The sequence below is a fragment of the Lagopus muta genome, chromosome 10 (assembly GCF_023343835.1).
Source record: "Lagopus muta isolate bLagMut1 chromosome 10, bLagMut1 primary, whole genome shotgun sequence".
Taxonomy (NCBI): Eukaryota; Metazoa; Chordata; class Aves; order Galliformes; family Phasianidae; genus Lagopus; species Lagopus muta.
This window is the reverse complement of record NC_064442.1, coordinates 4,941,462-4,956,047: the sequence shown is the minus strand read 5'-3', so window position 1 is coordinate 4,956,047 and position 14,586 is coordinate 4,941,462. Positions and strand designations below refer to the sequence as shown.

The following is a 14,586-nucleotide window of genomic DNA, read 5'->3' as shown; positions in this document are numbered from 1 at the left end:
AATTTCTATTTTGGTTTTAAACAGTTGGGCTGGAAAAACCCTGCTTCTGCATATAACATATCTACCTCCAGGCTATGTGGTGTAGGTGGAAGTTTTGGTTGCATCTACAGTGTAAAACCAAGCCCTTAGGGGGTTAATATGCCATCTTGAATAACTCCTTTGGTTGAAGTTTATTAAATCCAGCCAGCAGACTGTCTGATTGCTAATAGGATTTCCAGTGTAATATCTCCTTGTAAACAAAATGCTGCACTTATCTGCTGGACATCTACGTTGCACGCATATGTGTGTGTGTGTGTGCGCGTGCGTAGCCCTTTGGATCTCTTCTCTGCATTTATTAAACATCAAGAAATAATCCTCTCATGGTGCAGCCAAAAATAAAATGTGAAAACTCTTTAAAGCAGCCTGTAGGAGGCAAAGCAAATCCCCATAAAGATCAGGTCCTTGGAGTAAAATGGAAGTTCTTCAGAAAGCACGTAAAGACTTTTTGCCTTTTATCCATACAGGGAGCAGTGTTATCTTTCTTTTCCCTCCATCCACCCTTTCCTCTTCTCCCTGCATCCCACAAATACGCATAGATTTGTTCTGCCATTTGATCTTGTGCCTTGTGCCCCATGCCCCTTTCACGTCACAGTCACCAGTGCCACTCTGAAGTGTGCTCACTCTGTCACCATCACACAGTCAGCATTATCAAGCACTTTTATTCCCAGAAGGGCGACCATCACTTCTGACCACTACAACATTTGCAGGGCGTCCTGTGTTAAGTTGTAGTGTGCAGGATTTCTTTAAGCTGCCATGGAAACTAGCACTAATGCTTTATTGTAACAGAGATAGAAGACAACTGGATTGCTTACTTTTTCCAATTTTCTTTCATTTCACTATGCATTTTCATGAGCCTGTTTTCTGTATTTAGATTCTCTCTGCTTCCAGTAGAACAAATTACCTGCATAAGTCGATCTGATCAAGATATGTTGTATTATCAGATAATAATCTCTAATATGTCACTGCCATCTCAAGTCTGTGTATTTGAAATAGAAACCAGTAATGTGAAAATCCTCTGTCCCAATCTTGCTGCAAGACTTACAACATCTAAATCCACAATTACAAAACTAGAACACTCATGCGATATTATCAGCATTAGCTAGTGATACAACCACACATGTCACTTGCTTGTTCATAGGTAACTTCATACAGTTTTTCTCTGTCTCTTCCCAAATACTCTTATGGTAAGGGTAAGTCTACAACACAAACAAGCAGCAGCAGCAATCATAGTCATGGCGATACTCTGGAAGGAGGTAGTCAAGGGGGTTGTTGGTGCTTTTAATCAAGAATTTTTTCTCTCCACATCTCAAGGCTCTGTGTTGACGGCAGTTGTAGTAGAGAGAACTTTATTCCCATAACTTCCAATTAAAGCATTTGAGCCTCAAGCATGAAAACTCTCAGAATTTAGCTCAACACTCAAAGCCAGCCAGGATGGAACAAACATCCAACAAACCAAAAAGTTTTTCTGCTATGATTCAGCCTTTTTTTTTTTTTTTTGTAGCCAACTAAAATTGTCTCTCAAGAAGTATTTCAGGAGTTTAAATTCACAGAGGTGAATACATAGAGATGCAAATGCAATGAATTCCTCGCATCCAAAACCAGACACTTCATAGTTTTGCTGGAAACCACATAGACAATGCTGACATCACCTTTTCTTGCTCACAGGTAGCCATTTTGAGGTCTTTCTTGTACATATGAGCAAGCAAACCCAAATTCTGACAGCAGAATTGAGGCACAGATTCTAAATATTTAGCACATTCCTTGGTTGCCAACTCATAATGACAAATTACACAGAGAGACAGCAGGAGTTCCCAACCTTAGCCTAGAAACACACAAGCATTATTATTATTTAAAAAAAAAAAAAAAGCAAATAAGACTACCAAATAATAGCAAACCTCACTTATCAAATGGCTAATATTATCTCATTCTGCAGTTTTAGCCAGCTCTCCCCAGCGATCTGCCAAATAAATACCATTCTTTGTTTCATCCAGATTGATCCTCAAATCAGTCTGCCCTCCACCCAGTTTCTATCTTCTGAGACACTAAATGTATCATTCCAGCACATTAGTGTAATTGCCTATAATAGAGATGTGCAGTTAGAGGTAATTTACATGCACATACGCCTAACAGTGCCCTCACATACTCATTGAGCGTAAGGGATGGCAGGTAGAACCTTGTGAATGAGTTAGATGAGCACTTCCTCATTATTATTCTCAATGTATTGCTTAAAAGAAAAAAAAAAATAGAAGGCACAAAACGACAAAACTGACGTCAACATCATCTCCATGCACTTCTGCAAGGTACCACATTTGCACAATCACTTTCAGTACGAGGACCAGCTTTGCTGACAGAACACCACAGAAGAGTTTCAGTGGTTAGTTCCATGGGTACAGGCCCTGCAGTTCATGGAAGCCTAAAATGATCAGAGTAAAGGCAACCTGAAGACTTCAATAATGTCTGAACCTGATTGTCCGTCATGTACTTGCTCCAGCGTTCCTTACTCAGAAACAGAAGATTCAGTATATAACTGGAATGATTTTCTGCATAAAAATGCTCATAAAATCCTCCAAATACCCTCCTCAAGGTCTCCAGGTATAACAGAATCTACAATCTGTCACAGACTGAAAATGTAGACAGGTAGAAACAGAAAATCTAGCATTTTAGGATGCAAATTTTTATATTTAGTTATTAATTCCACTGTCTCAATATCCCGTACTGCTTTTATATTTAAAACGTGTAGCCTACTTCCTCTTCCCAGTTCTCCATGCATTTTTTCTTTGGCACATTGGGCTCGCTCTGACACACACATAATAACATGGTATTCTGAGGCAAAGTAAAAAGTTAGTTCAGGAGCTGAAATCCCTGAATCTGATTTTAAACCTGACCAGATTTTACTTTCGATTTCACATAGAGCGTTTACTCCATTGAGTCACAAGGCTGAAAATAAACCAAACCAAATAAACCAAATTTAAGATACGATTTTGAGCAGCTGAGGTTTCTCTTTTATACTTCGCTGAGTAATTTGCAATGTAAAACTTCTGTCATAGAAGATCTTCATTCAGTGATTTTTTTTTATGGATCTTGCTATTCAGGAAGAAAGAAACCAAAAGCCTATCCTAGAGGAGGCGTAAGGCAGACTGCTTCTGCTGAGAACCCACTCTGGATTGTCAGGTGCTTTTCTAGCCAACCTTCAGAAAGTGTATGCCCAACATGATTTTAAGTCTTCCTTTGCATCACATTTTTAAACCTCACCCCCACCAGCAGTTCTCTTACGGCTGGATCATCTCTCTCTCACACTATAGAATGCCCCTTGAAGTGGGGAAGAAATCTTTGCAAAACATCCTTCAAACTCTACGGGAGGCTTTGGTGTCAATACACATCCTAAGCTAATTTCTTCTCCCTATTCCTGTAGGGACACTCCATGGAGGAGATATTTTGGGCAAGACAGCTATGGCAGGGTTGTAGTCCCTGACTTGTCATCACAGGGAGATACTTCTATATACAGACCTAGTGAACGCATGATGGAACAGATTTTTTTTTTCATGGCACAGATTTCATTTCATAAACTGAAATGCTTGTTAAGTAATCATTGACTATTAATCAGTATTAGTGGTATAAATGGATTGGACGGAGGCAAGCAAATTTACACACACTTAAACAAGAAGCTTCCTCAGGGACTTCCCTCTTCTTCTTTGTTCTCTAGCGACAGGTAACATTTTCTCTCTCTCTTGTAACTTCATCTTTATTGATTTTATAATAAACCACATGTTTCAATGATCAGCAATTTTTTCAGATACAATGATAATACTTTGCTCTTATAGAATAATATTTGGCACTCTTGGCTTCTTTCAGCCAAGTATCTCAAGCACTTTGCAAGCTTCACTTACTTAATGCAGATCAATTACAGGCAGCACCTCTTTTAATAACTCTGCTTTTCCTTCAAGGGAATTGCATTTGGCAAACTTGAATCACGGCTCAGTGTTAACATAAACACACAAATGATCCAGTGCAAACACAAACGACTTCCCTCGTTTACAAAAGGCAGCATGGCACATGGTATTAACCACTAATCCCAGCTTCTTTAGATTACTTTCCTTTTGGATTCCCCAGAAATGAAAATGTGCTCTGATTTTCCTTCCGTTATTTGTTGGGCTGGAGGAGCTGTCACTAGGAAGCCTGATTCTATTCCCACCTCTTCTCAAGTCAGCTGTCATCGAGGCCCTGACAAACTACACGGCTGAAGCAGGATACCTCAGCCTCTTCTTTCCCATAGTTGGGGTTTCTGGATAAAGAAGAACCACCACTGTTCTGCACATTATAAAACTTTTAGCAAGAGGCTAATGAAATGCAAAGCTTTCTATAAGACCAGCACTAGCCTTCCTATCAAATCATCTGAAATATTTATTTGCCCTCTTGAATAATTGATAGGGGCATCAGCTCTCCCGGTCAATTGATTTATTAAGGGACTGTTTGGAATTAAACAGCTTAAAGATATTAGATTTAGCAGCGACCTTGCTTGTTAGCATATTCATTTACCTACGGGAGCTCCCATTAGATATTGTTAATACATGACGTTCCCAGTCACGGCCTAGATCTCCTCAAATTGCATTAACACTGGGCTGTTTAGCCACAGAATAACAGGTTTGATTGAGTGCTTGGTCTTGGTGTAATTAGATTTCCCTAGAAAAGGGGGGGACTATTTTAATGCTGTGTGCGTTAAACTAGATATGTCATCAGCATTACTGTAATTGGCAAACAGGATCTTTGGAGACCTAGCTGTGTGTGAAGGTTTGTGTTTATGACTTGTCCTGCTATTGGCATAGATGCCATATAAGAGCCCTGCTCGCCTGCATACGCACGACACTGATAGAAAGTACCTGGCCTCTTTAATAAGCATCTCTTTCGAAATCAGTAGAATATTCTATACTAAATAATGGGATCAATTCATTGTTAGTTAAATCTGCCAATTATTCCTCTGTCTGAAAAGGTCACGAGTCTGGTTGATCAATGACGAAAACGTAGTATGTGTTTGCCCATGTGCTCATCCTATGGAGCTGTGAGATGTACACAGTGAGATGACTTCCCCTCCAGTGCAACTCTTTGACTTGTCAACACTGAAAACTTACTGGAGAATACTTTTACATTCCTCCTGCTGCAGTTTTACATTACTTCCACTAGGGCACATCTCCACTCATTTCAATTATTCCAGCGTTTCAAATATTCCAGTAAAACAACATAGCAGTGAAACGAGCACTTCATTTTTAATTACACACACCTTGCTATAATTAAAAATGCACACAGGTATCAAATGCGTGCCACCCATGTCTAACTGTAGGCTTCCTTGGGGTCAAATTATTCCTTCAGAAGCATGTGCATGAAATTGCCATTGGCTTCTGTGCCAAATCTCCATTATAAGCATACCTGCAATTCTGTGATGTGTGCTGGACATCTCGTCAGCAGGAACACTTGGAAACACCAGACAGAGGTCAGGGAAGAAGAGCAAAAATCATAGGGCGTGGGGAATTGTCATAAAACTGGAGAAAGCAAAGGAATTTGCTGTGACTTAGAAAGGCCAAAACAGAGAAGCACGGTTAGATGATGTACTCATCTGGTCTGTAAAGTTCAGAGTTCTCAGCGTGGTCAATGGAAGCATTGTTTCCATCACCAGTTTGACTATAAAGATTTAGGATGGCTCATGAAAACACAGTTGTTCACAGTCAATTCAGGGAGCTAACAATGAGCTTGTGTTTCAGTAAATTTGGAAACTACCGATGCAGTTACTAGGAACACAGAATTTACTTATTTATAGGAACACACACACATACATGACAACAGCTTGTTAGGTAGAACTTGTAAGTAAAGTTACAGGTCAGGAGTCCAGACAGAGGACAGTGCCCTCACTAAAGGAACTTTTACCACTATAGAAAAAAGGGAAAAAAATTGCCCCCTTCCCCCAGACAGCACTAGGAAAGGTCCTGAACAACATATCCGAACGTGAGATGAATCCACTGAAAATAAACCTTCAATATTGTTATCGGATTTTCCCTAATGTTGTGTTCTTTAATGAATAGATTTATTCTGCCACTTCAACAACTGATGAATCCAGCCTTCTTTTTTTATTTTTTTATCTTTTTTATTTCCCAATTTCCCCTTCAGTGGGACAAAAATACTGGAAATGTTGTGGGAATGTTTTTTTCCTTTTTTTTTTTTTTTTTTTCTTTTTTTCCCTCCCCCCTTTCTCTAAAGCCAGATTATTTCACATGCCAAAGTACCATTCTTGGGAAAGGAGAGATTTCCAAGAAGGGTTCTGTGCTCAGCCAAAGCAGTAAACAAAAAGAACAACAAAAGTCATTTACTCCTGAATGAGGGGATAAGAAGAGCTGAAGTTGGAGGAAAGGACTCGAGGCAATAAACTGGCAGGTGACTGGCAGAGACAGCTGCCTGAATATTTGAAACTGAGTTTTGTAAAATGTATTTATTTTATTTGCGCTCAAACATGCACTTATTAGTAATATGATCCTGCTGCTAAACGCCAGGTCAGGACAAGGGTGCTTTGCAGCCAGGGCTGCAGAGCTGAGCTCCAGACACGGTTACTCCATCCTGTTCCAACATGGGAAAACCAAGGCTGGGGAATGACAACTCTCAGTTACACAAACAAAAAACTGAAACAACTTGTATTTTCTTTGCAAGAAAGGCACCAAACTGGAATAGAACAACCCACCCACAGATTTCTATACTCAGGACCAGAGATGTCAGTATGCACTTCTACCTTTGCAGGACCTGTGATGCTGCATTTCCCTGCTCCCTGTGACCCTGGAGCTGAAGCAAAATGTAACAAGCAATATCTTTTATTTATTTCTTTTTCAATCTTTGACAAATATTTTGAGTATTACATTTGGGATTTTTAAAGTAGTACTTTAAAAAAAAAAAGGTCAAATCTCCCTCACATTTTAGTGCTAGAAATCCCAGGAGGACCAGGAAGGGAATCTAATCTTAAATGCAAAGTGAAACTGGCAACCTGACTCCCCTCTCAGTGAAAGGAAAACAAAATAAAAATGCTACTGCAAGCAATAAATAACCCATAGATATTTTTTTCCATATAACTAATCCAGCTGATTTTTTTAATTATTTTTTTATTTTTTAAATGGACCTCAGCTTTCACTGCTTCACAAACAAATATTAATGGAAAGCAAGAGGTAAAACATGTTCCTGAATCTCAAGTTATCTGCAGAATAACCTTTAGGAGGCATCAGGCGTTCCCATATAACTGATCAAGCCTTTACATGACTACTCTGCACCCAAAGCCACCTTTCCTCACAAAGCACAGCAGTGCACAAGTAGCCCCACGTTAATAATCAAATAGTCCCGGGCCAGCAATCAATTCAGTTCAGTGGTAAAGAATTTTGTGCTGTAAATAAAAAGTAGAATAAACTGGAACTAATGATTTATCCCATGTTTTCTGTGAATAGCTATTTCACTAGGCATGACACTGAACGAGTAAAAAAAAGACAGACAGACTGGAAGTTGAATATAAACAGAGTACATTCCTGGCCTGATGCTTTAAAAAGGCAATTTCGGTGGCTTTTTTTTTTTTAATAAGGGAGAAAATGAATCTTTTCCAAATATTACTTTTTCTCATTGGTTTATCTCATCTGCAAGAACTTATTTAAAATAAGCAGGAGCTTTGTTTTTTTTAATGTCTGCAAGAAAAGCAAGTATTCGAGTAGCACCAGCAGAAAGCACTGGCCAATCTTTAATCACCGCTTACAGATTTAGATCTGTTTTATTAGCAAGCAGCCCTTTTCCAGAAAGCTGATTTCTTGGCAGGAAGCACAGACTATTTGTGGGGACAGAGGGCCGTGTCCTGCAGCCGTCCTTCACCACACCACCTCCTCTGGGACAGGCCAGCCCAGGAAGGCAGCGGGATTTCAGTGCCAGAGTTTGATCCGACAATGTTCATCTCCGCTAAGTGTGAATGAGTGCTAGATAGAAAGTACAGGGCTGGATACAAAGGACTCAACAGGGCATACCAACAATTCATATTGCACACAGTCATAGGCAAGATGAGAACTGAAGGAAAGAGAGAGAATTTCACTCTTTGCGTTGAGAGGTTTCCCTCGTTTTTGATTTGTTTACAGTTGTTTAAGTGTCAGCATAAAAATAATAAATTTTGGGAAAAAGACCTGCAAAAAACATTCCTTGGTTTAAAACAGTTTTTCATTCCCTCCCTTCTCTAGTCGCTATTTGTCACAGTCAACTACTGAAATCCTCTATTAATCGCTAAATCCAGATAATAGCAGAGGTGGGTTGGCTGACCTGTGAAATTAGGTCTGCATGTAAAAAGGAATTGAGCTGTGCGAGCTTTGGAAATAACTCTGTCGGTATTTACATTAGCATTTGAACATCAAAGATCTCCCCTGGGCTCCTCTAGGTGCCTCTAATCCAAGTACCAATCAAGCAACTCAGCTTTCCAAGCCAGCCAGCCAGCCCAGCTGGGACACCCTTGGAGATATCCCAGCCAAGGGCAGGTGGAAAGCTCCTCTCTAGATGCCAGCCCCCAGGTTTCTGTAAGAGCAGGGCCCCAGGAAGCAAACTAACTCCAAGACAAGAGGGGAGAATCAGCATTTTTATTTCACAGGAGAAACAGCCTATCCACCTGGCAGGCAAACGTGTGCACAAATTGTAATTACCACCTTAAAAAGAAGCCTTAAAATTCACCAGGCTCAGCAGACTCTGGGGAAGTTGAAATTAAAAGGGGGACTCAAACTGATTTTTGTCTGTTATTACTGGTAACATTCACTTGCTCACACATGCACAACCACTGCCATTGCAGCTGTACGTGCAGAACTCAAAGCACTGCTACTGCTTTGGCAAAAGTCCCATGGTGACCTGTCTACGTGGAGGAGGTTCTACCCATTCGACAGATGAGTAAAACAAGGGCTCCAACAAACACCAACCATCACTTTAACTCAATCCTGTATTATTTTCACCATGTTGTTCCCTCCAAAAGACTCCTCTGAAGGCCTGGTAATTTAGATTTCCTCTCTCCTAGCCCAAACCGTGGCATATGTTCCATTTGACAACAGGTTAAAACTTACCCAGAATTCCTTTCTTGGAGGAACAGAAAGGCTGTATTACCTCCCTATTAGCTCCAGTCTCAAGGGGTCTAGGGGGGCTCATTTGCCACCATTTGCTAATAGGATAGGTGAATCACACAGCATCAAGTGTGCTTCCTCCTGAGGCCCATTCCCAGACACATTAGCTGCTAAGCTAGAAAAACCCAAGGTGAAGGTTGGCCTAACATCTTCCTTAGGATATTTTAAAGAAAATTTAAAAAAAAAGAAAAAAAAAAAAATCAAGAAAAAGAAATCCCCACGATGGCCTTGTAAAAAGTTGGATTTACCAGCATATTAAAAGTCAACATGATTCAAGGCAGCAGGGAAACTTCCTACTTTTAAACTGCCCCACCACCTCTTATTTTTAATGGATCTTTACTGAATTTATTCAGAGAGAAAGAAGAGGTAGAAAAGAGATCACCTTTAAGGCTTTTCCTTCTTTTTCTTGCCTTTTTTTTTTTTTTAAATGACAATAGAATTTTTTTTCCTAAAGTTGTATTAGGGATTCACTTAAGCAGAAATGAACTGTAATATGCAAATAGTTCTAATTGGACTGCTAATAGAGCGTGTCTCTGTTGTTTTTTTGTAGGGAGTTTTATGCCTATGTAATCAGTGCAGACAGCCGTTAAGTAAATGAAGAGGCAACTAACAATGTCAGAAAAGAGACCGGGCGGTTCCAGCTGACACTACCCTAATCTTCCAGGACCCATTAAATGGCAGTTTCAACGCATTACCTACCATAACATCCTTGAATATCACTGATTTTATTTGCAGTATCAAACATTCCATTTCATGCCCCATTAACAGTAGGAGCCTGGGCTTTTTGACGCAGCTAAACATTTTACTAACTACCTGGACTAAGTAACCAATTAACTTTTGGAGACAATACGGCCAATTAAGCGCGAAAAGGTAAGGCTGTCATCCCCCACTAAAATTGAATTTCCTTTTCCTGATGGCACTTATTGTCAGTGTTCAATTGTTAATGGAGATTTGGTCCCTATTAAAAGGATGAAGCCGAAGGATAATGGGAAAGTTCAGAGGACTTGGTTCCTAAAGAGTAGGTCAGAAAATGTCCCAATTGGCCACTAATTCAGTCATCTTTTCTTCATGCCAGCTCTCTTACTGGAATAGTATTGGCAATGTAACTCTAATCTGACCTACCATGCTAACACATTGTGCAATATGGCAGCTTCACTGACATGCGTAAGCACACACTGGTAGTTACGGATCTTACATGGGAAAAAGTAAAAAATATATATATAAACAAAAAAAAAAAAAAAAACCAACCCTCTGCTTTTCAAAGTTCAAATGCCATTCTTACATACTGAGCTGTTTACCATGATGGTGAGCCCTTGAGAGAGTGCTTAAGCCAAAAGAGCAGGCAGCGTTGTGGGTTTCATTTAAGCTTCCCTGGCTGTTAGGCAAACCACAATGCATGCACATTTGTGTAAGCTCTCAGTGTTCATCCTCATAAATTACATTCGTTATTTAAATCATTACCATCGGGTTGAAGCCTTTTGCTCTGTCTTGGGGTCAGCAATATGTGAAGAAGATGACACACTAGACACTCTACTAAACATAGTTTTTCCTAGGTACTATAATTTTCATAGATATTGCATAGCAAAAGAGAAAGAAGCTTAGTGTAGATACCTATTCTATTTCTGGAAAAGGAGAATTTCCATGCTATAGATCTACTCTGAGTAAAAATACCTACCATCATCCCCTACCACAGGAAAAAAAGTTTACACTCAAAAACAGCAATGAACAATTGGGCAGCAAGCTCAACCTTTCAAAGGAAAAACACCTCAAGAGGTCTTTCAACAAAGCACAGCAGTTAGAGTAACTTTTCAACATGATTTTAGGGAGTCATTTTTTTTTCCAACAGTGACCTGAAGGAAGATGCAAAAAGGCCCAAGTCAGTATGCAGACAAGAAATTGCCTAAGTGCAGAGATGAATCTTACACAAGTAATCTATAAACAGAAACTCATGGAGAAATACCAGAAAGTGTCTGTAAATTTTGTCTTTAGGTTCCACCCTAAAGCTGTTTCTGGATCATGGGACAGACAAATACATGTGCTCGACCCTGCGTGAGGCTGAAGGTGTGTTCAGACAGTCTCTCATCACAAAGAAAGCACAGTTTTTGATAAATAGAGCACATATCCTCCAAACCTGGTGTTTTGAAAGAGTGCCAGGCCAAGCATGACCAAGGTGTGACATCTGAGGATTATGTTCTTACAAAACGACGTAACATGGAGTCACTTTATCTGCAGCAACGGTATCTGTTGAAGTGCAGCACAATCAAAATACAAGTGGGTTACAGCCCTTGAGAGGAGGCCAGAAAGCATCACATTTTTGAAACTAAATAAGTCCCAAAGCTGCTTTTGTGGCTTTCCAGACTTTGTGAACATTTCCATTACATCATACAAAGCTAAAACTCACAATAAAGCACAAGCCTACCCTGCAATACCATATTTAAATATTAGCCCAGCTGCAACACAGTCAATTGAAATACTTTTTAATTTCATTTCTTAAAATATAAAATATCCAATCAAGAAAGCAAGTGAATGCATTTATGTCTGCTCTGATAGCCAAAATGCAAAATTTGTTTTTCTCTGCAATGCCTCTTTAAGGAACTATTTGTGGGCAGAACCCAAGCCTCCATATTGCTATCTGTGCCTAACTGATTTTATTGGTTCACAAACTAAGTCTTCCAATTAAATCTGGTGTCATTAGGCTTTTCTGAGACCCTGGTTTGCGTTGCCTCTATTGAGTGACTTACTACCCCAGACTGGAGTGCTTAGTACCCAAGAAACCCTGTTCAGCAAGACTTCAAAATGCGCCTGGTAGATCAAGGCTCAGTCAGATACATGGACTTTATACCTTAGTCTATGGGTTTCTAAATTTTTATTATGTTTTCTCATTTTAACTTTTGGGTTTTGTTTTATTTTTTTTTTTTTGTTACTTTGTGTATTTTTTTTTTTTAACTAAACATATTTGACTCTCTGTCAAGTCCAAAAATGTAAAGATATGTGGTTTTGACATAAGAGTAGAAACATGCTAATTTTAATTTGAAGAAAATGTCATAAACTTATTTACTTTAATCTCAAGTTGTAATGGGAAAAATAAAATGAAGAAAAAGCTTTTCAAATGGACAGTTCAAAAGTGTTTAATATCTTCCCTCTCTGCAGCACTGAAGGTATAAGGAGCTAAGTTAATGGCAGCTCAGAGTAGAGTCTTGCTCAATGGGAATTTTCCATTATTCTCAACAAACAAAAACAAAAAAAAAACCCTAATACTCATGGGTTCTGACAAAAGTAATAGTTATGAGAAACATATGGCCTTAATAATAAACTAAATCTTAGGTCAAAAATTTAAACTGCAATTGTGTAAGTGAGGACAGAGCTTGTCTGGGCATCAAGTCCAGAGGCAGCCTTAGCAGCAGTTAGGGTTGCCCTGCCTCTTTGCTCTTCTACAGATTGGAAGGCACTGTGGTCCTCATCAAGGGTGTTCTTCACCCCAGTAGAACCAGAATGAACTCATGGACATACACAACTCTTGCTCAGCCAGCAGGAGCTATAAATCTCATCTTGGTGTTACATGGGCATACAGAGAGCTCACCTCCATGAAGAGCACCAAGCCCACCTCCCCTGCTAAGTTGCCCCATTTAAGACAATTATATAAATACATCTGCCATGCTGTTCAGATACACAGGTCCTACAGCTAGGTTCTCCTATAAGAGCTGTTTATTTCTGTCCTCCTGGATAAACAAGTAACTAACACAAACCTTTAGAGATAATCCTCATCCAGCTTTATTTCCTCTTCATCAGGGGCTTTTCCATCTTCTTTTCACCCTTAGTACTACAGCTTTGCTTCTAGCTCCATAGCTAACAGTGTTATCAGGCCAAGAAAAACAACACAACTAACACCTTCAGCACTCCACATATCTCATCTGGTGTAATCAGAAACACCTGTCACCTATGAGCTGAGGTTCCCACATTATGCAAATCTGCCAAGTTGATGTCGTTTATGCTAATTAGTAAAATATTCAAGCTCTCACTTCTCCATTGCAAGGCTGTATCTTAGCATGTATGAAGTGTGGGAAAAGAGAGATTTCACACAGAAACATCTCCCTTTGTTCTAGTTTTTTTGGCAGGAGACACTCAGGGCCTCTGGAGGGACTGGTTCCCTGAGCCAGAAAATCAGAGCCCTGTGGACAGAGAGACTTTATCCACCACCATGCTTTATAAATCCTAAGCTCTTTTCAAAGTTTCATTAATAAAGGACCAACTCTGTCCTTAAAAGACTATTTTGTGGAAGGGTAAGGGCACCTCTTACACACTCTGTTTTTCTCCATGGGCTTGTAAAGGTGCCCAGTGCTTCACAATGAAGCTTTCTCTATAAAAAAGGTAAAGAAAATGTGTAAAGCTTAGATATTGCAGCCTCTATAGATCTGCTTTAAACACCTTGTTCTTGTCTCTGGTTGTTGAATAATGGGTACCATAGGTGTGAAATTCTGTATCAGTTGCAAAAGTACCATGTAATGTGCTAGGAATTTCTTGAAGAGTTATTCTGATTTATACAGTGAATTATCCCTGTTCTCCCATTCACCAGAGCTGAGATTCTGACCCCACACACAGACTATCACAGGCCCCTGTCTGTGGGATCAGAGCCTTTCCTACTTTTATCTGCATTCCCTCCTCCTGTTTCCCCCCTCTCATCTCTGCTTCTCCCCTGTGTTGCACTCAGATGGTCTGAAACCAGAAATCAGCCTTACTGCTCTGCATAGCCATGTAACCTGAAATCCCACCAGCACTGGGATTTGTTCCAGTTGAGAACTCTGAGTTCAAAATAGACCTCCTTATGTGCAACTGGAGGGTAACTCAGTGCCTGGTCTAATTGTCAGGGGTGTTGGGTTGCAGGTGTAATTAAGGGGAGATTGGAGATGGCCGAGGCTGTAAATCCTCCACTGTCTGCTTGAGGAGATGAGCAGTGAAGCTGCCTGGATGCACACTGTTTGCCAGCTTAACAGAGTGTTCATCTTGGGTAGGGAGCATATCCTAGGCCTTCGACACTCACAACAGGAAAAATGCTAGGGAAATTGGATCTGGGACTCAATAAACACCACTGGTTTGGGATCTCATCAGGAAGAGAGCTTCTCCAGTCCTAGGTGTCCAAAATCACTCCTCACTTCTGAATATCTGATTACTCTGGATTTCCTCCTACCGTTTTTTATATAAGTAGATGAATGATTTTCTGTGTGTTTTGCAGACTTATACCACTTCCACATCTTGAAGAAACAAATGTTTCACCTCAGTTAGTTTTGAATTACTTTCCGTTCATGGCTTTCTTTAAAAACAAAGGACTGCATTTAGACCTGAGTCCGTTTTGTATGTGGTTCCTTTTAAGCCGTTGACAAAATTCTACTTTTGA

At 39.9% G+C, this 14,586-nt stretch overlaps 1 long non-coding RNA gene across 8 annotated transcripts in view; it reads right to left on the bottom strand.

The window, feature by feature from the left end:
• The window catches only part of LOC125698245 (uncharacterized), a 352,601-nt gene that overhangs the window by 21,988 nt on the left and 316,027 nt on the right, over window positions 1–14,586 (bottom strand). Inside the window, exon 1 of one of the 8 annotated variants that reach the window (XR_007379130.1) lies at window positions 12,941–13,062. The exons of the other annotated variants lie outside the window; for them this stretch is intronic. This is a non-coding gene — a long non-coding RNA (uncharacterized LOC125698245). Of the gene's footprint in view, window positions 1–12,940; window positions 13,063–14,586 lie in introns of those variants that run through there. 8 annotated transcript variants of the gene reach the window in all.